Source organism: Populus nigra, chromosome 2, assembly GCF_951802175.1.
Source record: "Populus nigra chromosome 2, ddPopNigr1.1, whole genome shotgun sequence".
Taxonomy (NCBI): domain Eukaryota; kingdom Viridiplantae; phylum Streptophyta; class Magnoliopsida; order Malpighiales; family Salicaceae; genus Populus; species Populus nigra.
In genome coordinates, this window is record NC_084853.1 from 32255050 (window position 1) to 32267222 (window position 12173).

At 36.6% G+C, this 12173-nt stretch overlaps 1 non-coding gene across 1 annotated transcript; it reads left to right on the forward strand.

Annotated features, from left to right (window-relative positions):
- The first annotated feature begins 534 nt into the window (after positions 1 to 534).
- On the forward strand, positions 535 to 689 carry LOC133684347 (5.8S ribosomal RNA). The gene has a single exon (XR_009837857.1). It is a non-coding gene; the product is annotated as a 5.8S ribosomal RNA (ribosomal RNA).
- The last annotated feature ends 11484 nt before the right edge of the window (positions 690 to 12173 follow it).

Genomic DNA, 12173 nt, shown 5'->3' on the forward strand with positions numbered 1-12173 from the left:
ATTGTGAAACATGTGTATCCTTATCGGGCCTTTGATATTGAGAATCCAAAGAATGACAATGTTTTTAAAGTAAATGGACATCGTTTGAATGCTTACTCTGATAATTTTCCTAGTGAAAATGAATCCATTGGTTTGAATGATCCTGTATATAAAGGTTGATTATTTTGTTTTTCTCACATTGTTTTTGTGTTTCTTTTTGGTGTGATTCTTGCTTTGCTAGTTTTTCTCCAACCCTGGTCAAATGGCAGATAACGATGTGAAAGATTAAGGTTGTTAATAAACCATGGAATTCCTGAAGATATTCACTAGATGATTGAAGCAAAGGTCCAATTATCAGGCGAGTCTTCCAATACTTTTATTTCATACATGCCTGGGACAGGTAAAAGCACTTTTGCAAAGAAACGTCGTGCAAAACGACTAAAAGTCTGTCACCGATGTGCTCGAAGGACTTGTAATGCAAAATGTTATTTTTTAGAAATGGTATCTATAAATCGTGAAGATAAAATACAATTCATTAAGGATGGCATGAGTAAGGACTCTCGGCAATGGATATCTCGGCTTTCGCATCGATGAAGAACGTAGCGAAATGCGATACTTGGTGTGAATTGCAGAATCCTGTGAGTCATCGAGTCTTTGAACACAAGTTGCGCCCGAGGTCTCTTGGTCGAGGGCACGTCTACCTGGTGTCACGCATTATCATCCCCACTCCCCTCGGCTCTCGAGAGCGGGGGCAGATACTGGTCTCCTAGGCGCTTCCGCTCGCGGTTGGCCCAAAATCGAGTCCTCGACAATGGTCGCCATGATGAGCGGTGGTTGAGAGACCCTCAGAGACGGTCGTGCGCGCCCCTGTCGCCCCCGGGATCTCCTAGACCCTCGGGCATCGACTTTCTAGGATGCTCTTGTTGCGACCCCAGGTCAGGCAAGACTACTCGCTGAGTTTAAGCATATCAATAAGCATCGTGCAATTCATGATTTATGGCCTTATTTTTATAAAGAACATGATTGACTTAGTCTTGGGAATCTGACTAAAAAAGGCCTTGTTTGTCAGTTTTTAAGAAAACTGGATGGGAAGTTTATCCCCGACCCATAGAGGGTGTTTAAGTCGTTCTTGAACAGAAATAATTATATTGGTTGAACATGGGAAGGGGTATCTAAGGTACTAGGAACATGAGATGATAAACTATCAGAATCCTTAGAAAAGGGATCTATACAAATAATATCAGGTTTAGTCAAGCTATGAGTAGTGGATGAAATAGAAAAGAAAGGTATATGCTCGAGAAAGACAACATAACGAGATACATAAAGTTTCTAAGTTATTGGATCAAAACAATGATACCCCTTTTTTCCTTTACTATAACCCGGAAAGACACAAATAGCAGATCGAGAGGACAACTTACTGCATTCAACATCAGGATGAAGAACGAAACAAGTACAACCAAAAACTCTAAAGGAGGAATAATCACGGACATACCCATGTAACTTTTTAAAATAAGAAAAATCTTAACTATGAGAAGATGAGATTGTATCAATCAAACTTATAGCAATAAGGACAACTTCTCCCCAAAACTCACTAGGAATAAAAGCAAACAACAAGAGAGAATGAGTAGTTTCGACAATGTGCCTATGTTTTTTTTTAGTAACACCATTTTGCTTAGGAGTATTTGTACACGATGTTTGGTGAATGGTTCCATTTAAGGCAAGCAACTCACAGAATTTATTAGAGGTGTATTCCCCACCTAAATCACACCTAAAACATTTGATAACGATAAAATGTTGAGTTTTGACAAGAGCTCCAAAGGTTGTATATATCTTAAAGAATTCATAATGATGTTTCAATAAATAAATCCAACAATAACGAGTATGATCATCAATAAAAGAAACATAATATCGAGACCCTCTTTTTATGGCAACAAGAGAAGGTCCCCATACATCAGAATGAATCAAGTCAAATGGAAAAAAGGAAACATAAATACTTCTATCAAAAGGAAAAGGGAAAAATTTCACCAGTTTACATTCACTACAATTAGAAATATTACAAGGTTGCAAATTTCCTAAAGCTCCTATGGGTGCCAAAAATCTCAAACGAGAAGATGAAACATGACCTAGACGAGAATGCCATAAATAAAAACTAGAAGATGAATGACTCAAATGAAAAGAAGACAAATCAACAGTAGTAGCAGCAACAACTGACATCGGCTTTTCCAAGCCCAAAAAAATGGTACATTTAGACACACACACACACACACACACTTGACACACATCGTGTTGGTAATCGGCGAACATGTTCTCTCTCATTATCAAGATATAATCCATACACCAACATCAACAACATTTCATTTAAAAGTGAATCTTACATGTACACATAATATTATGTTTGCATAATAATAAGTTCATATTAAAAATATACTATATAGTCATCACAAATTTAAACAGAAAGATCTAATAATAGTTATACATTCAGTACATTAATTCATACAAAATACATTATGATTTAGAATGCAAGTACGTGATTCCTTACAAAAATAGGTTCCTGTGCATTGGGTTTCCTAGGCATCTCGTTGGTGTGACGTCCTTGCTGCAGTACAAAACAATTATAAGAATATGATTACTTAATAATAATAAGCAGTCTGGCAGTTTAATGAAGCATTAACATTAGCCCAACTTTGAAGCGTAACATTTGTAGTTCCTTTATATACTTGGTATGCACAGCTTGTAATGCATATAAAGGCATCAATTCTTGCAATCAACCATAATCTGAAATCCAGTTATCCTCTTAAGTCATCATTAGCTGAAGTTAATCGTTCACCAGTCCTGGCCATCCACTTCAGATGCCATTAGCCGAAGCTAATCAACCATTTGTCCCGGCCATCCATTCGGATGCCATTAGCAGAAGCTAATCAATCATTTGTCATTCAAAGCTAATCAATCATTTGGCATCCATTCGAATGCCATTAACTGAACCTAATCAATCATTTGGCATCCATTCGGATGCCATTAACCAAATCTAATCAACCATTTGTACCGACCATCCATTCGGATGCCATTAGTCGAAGCTAATTAATCATTTGTCCTGGCCATCCATTCGGATGCCACTAACCGAATTTAATCAATCATTTGGCATCCATTTGGATGCCATTAACCGAATCTAATCAACCATTTGTATCGACCATCCATTCGGATGCCATTAGTCGAAGCTAATCAATCATTTGTCCTGGCCATCCATTCGGATGCCACTAGCTGAAACTAATCAATTATTTGTCAACATTTACCCATCTGGCAGTTTGATATCTATATGATTAGTACTTAAAAGTGCATTTTTATCAAGGTTTTATATCATCATTTTGCACTTGAAGTATCAATAACTCCTTAACTAAAGCATGTTTTATAATAACATATCTAATAATATAAGATACCTTTAATTTATGGTAAATATTCATTTTAAATGCAGGCCTATCACATAAATAAAAGAACTAATTGATGAGTTGAATTACTGAAATTGAAAGGACAAAGAGATGATCAAACTTAAAAAAGAGATGTTGGTGTAGTCCAAACTGGAGCATTGTTCAGTAATCGGGTCGTATTTGGAGCTGTAGATCTTGGATTTAGGTCTACTTTATGTGGATGGAAAGGTAAGACATAGGCCTACAACTTTTATAGGGAGTCCAAGATTTAAGAAGGCTGTTTTCAAGTCCAAATTGTAGCAACAATGAAGAAGTCTGAATTTGTCCTGCAGCCCAGACACTGTTCAGTGTTTAGCCCATATCTCGAGTTCTAGAAGTCCAAATGATCTCAAAGTTTTACCCTGGAAAGATGAAACAATTTCCTAGAACTTTCATGATTTAAGTCTATTCAAATTATGACGTTATCAATGATGTTTTTGACAGACAAGAAGATAAGAATTGTCACCATGTCAAGATGTGGCCACCCACTCATCAATTAGTCAACAAATCAATAGTTTTGAATTTTGGCCTATAAAAGGAGGCATTTGCCATGTATTTAGGCATCTTAGTGTTCAGATCAAGATCATGCTCTTGCTCTCTCTTTTGTAATACTTAAGTTTTGTTTATATTAATTTCTTGTTTATGCCTTTCATTTCCTTTTCTTTACTCAGTTAACTTCTTTCTCATTTATGTTCTAATCTTGTTTATTTATGTTTCTTTCTTTCATTATGTTTAACTAAGTTAATTATGTCAAGGTGAAAAGGGTACACTAATGGTGTAAGAATAACTATAATATAAACTTAACATGGACCTTAATGTTGGATACTAACATGCTTTATATTTGTTATCTTGTTCACTTTTAATACTTTGCTTGTTAAATGGTTAATCTAGATTTATGTTGTATAACACTTGGTACAACAAATACTTGGCACTTTCATAGCCCATACTGTATGGTATAACCGACACTTGAGCTATGAAAGGAACTTGATTTGCTGTTAACATAAGTTATAATCATGAATGCCTGACAACATTTACAAGTATTAGCATTATTCGAATAAGATATTATTAATAGTATTATTGGTATTATTATTATTATTATTACTACTACTAGTCGTATTATTATTATTATTATTATTATTATTATTATTATTGTCATTGTTATTGTTGTTACTATTGTTGTTGTATTATTGTTGTTTATAATTTATACAATTAACCTCTCTGTGGTTCGACCCCGGTCTTGCCGGGTTATTTATTACTTCAACACTCCTACACTTGGGAAAAGACATCAATCTTTTGGTCGTGTCAAGTTTTTGGCGTCGTTGCCGGAGAGGTAAATTCTTGTACGAATTATAGTATTTATTTTATTTTCTCTTTGAATTTTTCTTGTATCTAACTTTGTTTCTTTTGTTTTGTTTCTTTTTCTATTGTTTTTCTTTTCTTACCTTTATTCTCTTCCTACATTAAGTGGTAGACTTTGTAGGGTATCCTCATCATTTTCAGAAAATATGGCTGAAGAAGATAACCAATCGCTTCATAATGAGAATAATGAGAATATTCGGGTTAGAACACTTAGAGACCACATGAATCCCACAAAAACAAGTGCACCCTCATGCATAGTTTTTTCTCCTAATGCATCTCATTTTAATTTTAAGACAGGCATTATTCAACTTTTACTATCTTTTCATGGCTTAGATTTAGAAAATCCATACTTGCATTTAAGGGAATTTGAGGAGGTTTGCAACACGTATAATGACTCAAATTATAGCATGAACACCATTAAATTAAAGCTTTTTTCCTTTTTTATTAAAAGATAAAGCTAAAACATGGCTATAAATTTTGAGACCTGGATCCATTCGTGCTTGGGATGAAATGCAACAACAATTTTTAAAGAAGTTTTTTTCGTCCCACAGAACAAACTCTTTCAAAAGACAAATAGTCACTTTCACTCAAAAACTAGGAGAAACATTTTACCAATGTTGGGATAGGTATCGAGACTTGCTTAATACTTGCCCTCATCATGGTTTTGAAACATGGAGATTGATGTCACATTTTTATGAAGGGTTAACTCCTAGAGATATGCAAATGGTTGAATTGATGTGCAATGGAACTTTTGAGGATAAAGACCCTAATGAAGCAATGGAATACCTAGACTTGCTAGCTGAAAATGCGCAAAATTGGGACACCACAGGTACTTATGAGGCACCAAGTAAAACCCAACCTCATACATCTAGTGGAGGTATGTACAACCTTAGGGAAGATCATGACCTCCAAGCCAAGTTTGCATCTTTAGCTAGAAAAGTTGAGGCACTAGAATAAAAAAAGAGTGGTCAACTAAAATCTGTTCAAGACATTGTATGTCAAATCTGTGAAACCAATGAACATTCAACCAATAACTGTCAAACTTTGCCTTCTTTTAAGGAATGTCTCCATGAACAAGCCCATGCTTTAAACAGTTTTCAAAGGCCCAATCATAACCCATACTCGCAAACATACAATCCTGGTTGGAGAAATCACCCAAATTTCAATTGGAAGAGTGATAACAATAATGCACAAACTTCACAGCCACTGTTTCAAGCACACCATAATTTCCAAAATTCTCATGGATATGCACCTCCTTATGCTCCACCTCCTAGAAGAAATCTTGAGGAAACATTGCATGCATTCATTGAAAAGCAAGAGACAATCAACACTCAACTTGCTCAAAGTATGACAGATTTTAAAGATACTGTTGCAAAATTGACATCTGCTCTCAATTTCCAAGAGAAAGGTAAGTTTCCATCTCACACAACAAAATCCCAAAGGGCAGTACCATGCAAATGCAAGTAGTTCTGGAAGCTAACACATGGATCAAGCCAAATCAGTTATCACTCTTCGCAGTGGTAAGGTTATTGAAAAACCCATTCTTGAACCTTGTGAGAAAGATGATGAGTTAATCTCTGAGGGTAAGGAAGGGGTTGAATCTGAATATTGTAAAGAAAAGACTGATTCTTTGCCACCACTTCCATTTCCTCATGCCATGACCAAACAAGGAAAAGTCAATCACAACTCTGAAATCTTTGAAACTTTCAAACAGGTAAGGATCAATATACCTTTGTTGGATGCTATTAAACAGGTTCTTTCTTATGCTAACTTTTTGAAAGATCTGTGCACTGTGAAGAGAAAACTAAACGTGAAAAAGAAAGCCTTCTTAGCCAACAAGTAAGTGCCATTCTTCAGAACAATAATGCTTTGAAATATAAAGACCCTGGTTGTCCTACAATTTCTCGCTTTATTGGAGAACATAAAATTGAAAGAGCCTTACTTGATCTTGGAGCTAGTGTGAATTTACTTCCATATTTAGTTTTTCAAAGTCTCAATCTAGGTGAGTTAAAACCAACTTCTGTAACTCTTTTACTTGCCGATAGATCTGTAAAAGTGCCTAGAGTAATAGTTGAAGATGTGTTAGTACAAGTCGATAAGTTCATTTATCCTCTGGATTTTATTGTCTTGGACACATAACCTGTTGAAGCATGTAATTCATTTCCTGTTATTTTAGGACGTCCATTTCTTTCAACTTCTAATGCATTGATTAATTGTAGGAATGGACTGATGAAGCTATCATTTGGGAACATGACATTAGAGATGAATATTTTCAATATTTGCAAGCAATCTGGAGATGATAATGATTTACAAGAAGTAGATTCTATTGAAGAATTAGTTTATGATCAACTTGAATCTACTTTGAGTAAAATTGAATTGGATGAATATGAAGATTTGCAAATGATTTATTCTCAGGAAGAAATCACGGATTAAAAAGACACCGAAAATGTTGATGCAAATCTTTTGTCAAGAGTGACAACAGATTCAGCATCTGACATCACACCAATCGACGATTACTTTCCTGATGAATCCTTACTTTCTCTTAGTTTAATGCCATGGTTTGCTAAAAATATCAATTTTCTTGCTACAGGAGATTTTCCAACTCATTGGAGTACCGAAGACAAAGGTAAGTTTTTGAACAAAGTGAAGAAATTCTATTGGGATGACCCTTACTTATTCGAATATTGTCCTAATCAAATATTTCGAAGATGCATTCCTAACAATGAGGTAAGTAATGTCATTAAACTTTGTCATTCTGAAGTATGTGGGAGTCATTTCTCGTCAAAAAAGACAGCTACAAAAATCTTACAAGATGGACTTTATTGGCCCACCATGTTCAAGGACACACATGCATTCTGCAAAACTTGTGAAAATTTGTCAAAAAGTTGATACTGGTCAAAAAGTTGATACTGGTCAAAAAGTTGATACTAGTCAAAAAGTTTTGATTTATAATTCTCGACTCCATTTATTTCCTAGAAAGCCAAGATCAAGATGGAGCGGTCCATTTATTGAGAAACATGTGTATCCTTATGGGGCATTTGATATTGAGAATCCAAAGAATGACAATGTTTCTAAGGGAAATGGACATCGTTTGAAAGCTTACTTTGATAATTTTCCTAGTGAAAATGAATCCATTGATTTGAATGATCCTGTAGATAAAGGTTGATTATTTTGTTTTTCTCAAATTGTTTTTGTGTTTCCTTTTGGTACGACTCTTGTTTTGCTAGTCTCTCATCCCGGTCAAATGACGGATAATGGTACTCCGTGACTTAAGTCGGTTCTTTCAGTTTCCCATAATAACTGATATCTGTATATATTTGTGTAATTCTTGGCTCTTTCTCCCTTCTCTAAATCGCTTCTCCAATTCTCATTTGAAAATGGACACCACTCTTGAAAAATTGAAAAAGTATTTTCCCGCTCTGCCTCAGAATGCAATTACAAAAATTTATCGTGCTAGGTGTGCAAGATTGAGGTTGTTAATGAATCATGGAATTCCTGAAGATATTCGCTGGCTGATTGAAGCGAAGGTTCGATTATCAAGTGAATCCTCTAACTCTTTCATTTCACACATGCCTGGAACAGGTAAAAGCACTTTTACAAAGAAACGTCGTGCAAAACAAATGAAAGTCTGTCACAAATGTGCCAGATGGACTTGTAATGCAACATGTTGTTCTTTAGGAATGGTATCTATAAACCATGAAGATAAAATACAATTCATTAAGGATGCCTTGAGTAAGGGGTCTTTAGATAATCTTTTGTTGACCCTTGAGACGCATCCTAGTGGAGATGTGCATCGTGCAATTCATGATTTATGACCCTATTTTCATAAAGAACATGATAGATTTAGTCTTGGGAATCTGACTAAAAAAGACCCTGTTTGCCAGTTTTTAAGAAAATTAGATGGGAAGCTTATCCCCGACCTATAGAGGGCGTTTAAGCCATTCTTGGACGTAAAACCAAGGGAAGATGTGAGCCACAATCACAACTACCTGTACATACACATGCTTTTTCAAAATAAATAAATAAATAAAGAGAGAAAGAGAGAGAGAGAGAGTGAGACTCCAGCTGGCCTACATATAGGTGATATGATTGCATTTTCAATTTCTCATCTATAAAATCTTCTCTTCCTTCCCCTCATTTCTACTCAACCCTTACATTAGACAAATATAGAAGCGTGTAGAAATGGCAGGTTCCTCAAGTTATCACATAAAAAATATTTGTGTTTTCGGTGGATCCAGTCTTGGAAAGGAAATAGCTTTTTTAGAAGCAGCAAATCATCTTGGTCAGGTACTAGCTAAGAGAAAGATTCATTTAGTGTATGGGGGAGGCAGCCTTGGGTTAATGGGGGGTGTGGCAATAGCTGTATTTTTAGGAGGTAGTCAAGTTTTGAGAGTCGTCCCCGAAGCTTTAACAAAAGCGGACATCATTGGAAGAACAATTGGAGAGGAACTACAGGTCTCCACAATGTTTGATCAAATGAATACAATGTTTAACCATGCTTGTTGTAACCCATTTTTGGGTCCCCCACAAAATATATGTATAAAATATATATATATATAGCCAAAGGAGGTTAAGAAAAAATAACATGAGGCAAAAACGCTCAGAAAATGGTCGGAAAATTGGTCAATAAGGTTAAAAATACAAAGATTGGATTTTTGACAGTATATTCTTGAAGGAGGAGAGCCCTGTTGAGAAAGAAAAATTGAATTTTGAGGAGAAAAGCCCAAATTTGGATGATTATGGACTTAATTGGATTTTTAAATGAATTTATAGGGGATTTGATTGCAAGAAAAATTGATTTTTAAGTCAATTTGGGCTTTAATTAGAAGAAATTTAAGTTCTGGGGCCAAAATATATTTTTTAGGAATTTATTAGGTCAATTCAAGGGCTTAATTGCATAAATATTGAATTTTAAGGGCCAATTAGGGACTTAATTGAAGGAATCCGAAACCAAGGACCAAATTGAAGAAGGCACGTAAGTATAGGCGCTGGAATTAATTGATTCAGGGGCCTAATTGAAGAAATTGGAAGTTTATTGATCAATTAAGGGCTCAATTGCATAATTTAGAGGCCAAGGACCAAAGTGAAAAACGCGGCCAAATATAGGGACGGGGTTCGAATTCGGCAGGGATGCAATTGAAGGGACAAAAGATAATTGAGGGCTGCTTTGCAAATTGACGCGTTTTGGCGTCTTGCAGGATTTAAATGAAACGGCGCGTTTTCTCCAAAACGACGCCGTTTCATGCATTCAAAAAAAAAAAAAAAGGAAAAGAGCAGAACGGTGTCGTTTTGAACGACAATGTTCATCTTTCTTCTTCCCCCCGAACATGCAGCGGGGAAGAAGGGAAAAAGGGTGCTTTTTTTTTGAATTTTTGTCGGCCCCTCTCTCTCGCCTGGAGCCCACCGACCGAACACAATGGCCGACCACCCGCCGCGCACCTGCCAGAAAACCGGGGGGACCGAACCTGGGCAGTCGCGCCCATGGCCGACCAGCCGGCTGCTCCCCATGCTCCACAGCGAAAAGCCACTCACTTGGCTCTATAAATAACACCAACACAACAGCAACAAGGGAGGAAAAACGGAGGAGGGCGAGAAACGAAAAAAACAGAGGCGAAAAAAAGAGGAGAAGACCGAAAGAGAGAGGAGGGAGGGGAGAACGAAGGAGAGAGAGAGAAGAAAAAAAGGACCCGAAATAGGAAGGAAAAAAAACAGAGGACGAACCAAGAGGGAGAGGAACCGAAATTTGAGAAGGGAAAGCTAGAAACGGGGAGAAAAACTTGTAAAGAGACAGCCCCTGCACCGCCGACCGAAAGGGTAGCGCGCTGCTTGACCCCGCCACCGGCCTCCACCACAGAACCACCAGCAGAGCAGCCTCCACAACAACGCTCCGCCACAGCCCCGCCAGGTGACCCTTCTTCCCCTGTATCTCCAGCGTTTTTTTTCCTTCTCTGCATGCAGAACGAATAGCGTTCTGCATGCAGGGGTGGGGGGGAATTAATTCCCCCCGCCCGTTTCGGGCTGCTGGGCCAGGCAGATCCTGGCCCAGCCATCTCTTCTGGGCCGGGCCTGGCCCAGAAGAGGATAATTGTTCGGGCCGAGATCGGCCCAATCCATTTTGGGCCGAAATCGGCCCAACACCTTTGGGGCTGAGTCCGGCCCAGCCGAGTGGGTTGGGCCGGACCAGCCCAGCCCATTTAATATTATATATTATGTATTATATTATTTTGTATTATTTATATATAGATATATATATATATATATATAAACAATTTAGGAAAATTCTGCAAAAAATATTTCAAAAATATATAATTTTCTGTAATTTTATTATTGTATTTTGATTAATATCAGTTTGTATTTTTATACTGTAAAAATACAAATCCGGTATTAAAATACCCGGTTTTTCATCAAAACAACAAAGATTTTCAAAATAAAAAAATGTCTTTTGCTTTCAAAAATTTTCCAAATATCTTAAAAAAATTGTTGATTTTTCTGCATATTTTTATCAAAGTGGATTAATATTTGGTTGTATTTTTATACCGTAAGAATACCAACCCAGTATTAAAGTACCCAATTTGCGTCAAAACATCAAAAAAAAATAAATGTATACATAATTAAAAAATGTTTTGTTTTAAAATACGGCCTAGTCTCTCCAATATATATATATAAATATTATAACATCATATTTTCACACAACAAAAGAAAATGTCAAAAACAATATATGTATTAGCATGCATTTTGGCTTTAATAACCGGTTTATTTAAGCCATGAGAACTAGGCCAATATTTCAAAAATTCTAAAAAAATCTTTTTGTTTTCTTTTAGTATTTGGGATTATGAATTTATGCATAAAACGTATTCCTGATATTAAATATGGTTTTTTTACATAGACATTAGAATAGTTAGGTTTTACCCGATAAGATAAGGACCTCCTTATTGAGGAGGACTTTTCGTGAACCATAGATGGACCAACATATATAGACGTTAGAACGGTTAGGTTTTACCCGATAAGATAAGGACCTCCTTATTGAGGAGGACTTTTCTTGAACCATAGACGGACCAACAACTAGGAAACACAACGGGACCTTGAATTTTATCAGACAAATAAACAAAGCAGCTTACCTTAGGTAGGGCGTATTTAGGGTGCTAATACCTTCCCTTTACGCAACCAGTCCCCGTGCCCGATCTCTGAGACCAGTTAGGGTTCCTAGTGACCAAAATACTAGGTAGCGACTCCCACACCATTTTTTTTCATTTCTAAGAGACAAAGAACTCCTTGTCTCCCCATATTTACCTGATATATATCCCCCCATTACACACCTGAGGGTGGACGATCGCCGCGACGCTGCGTACCCCGCGACAGAATGGCGACTCCATT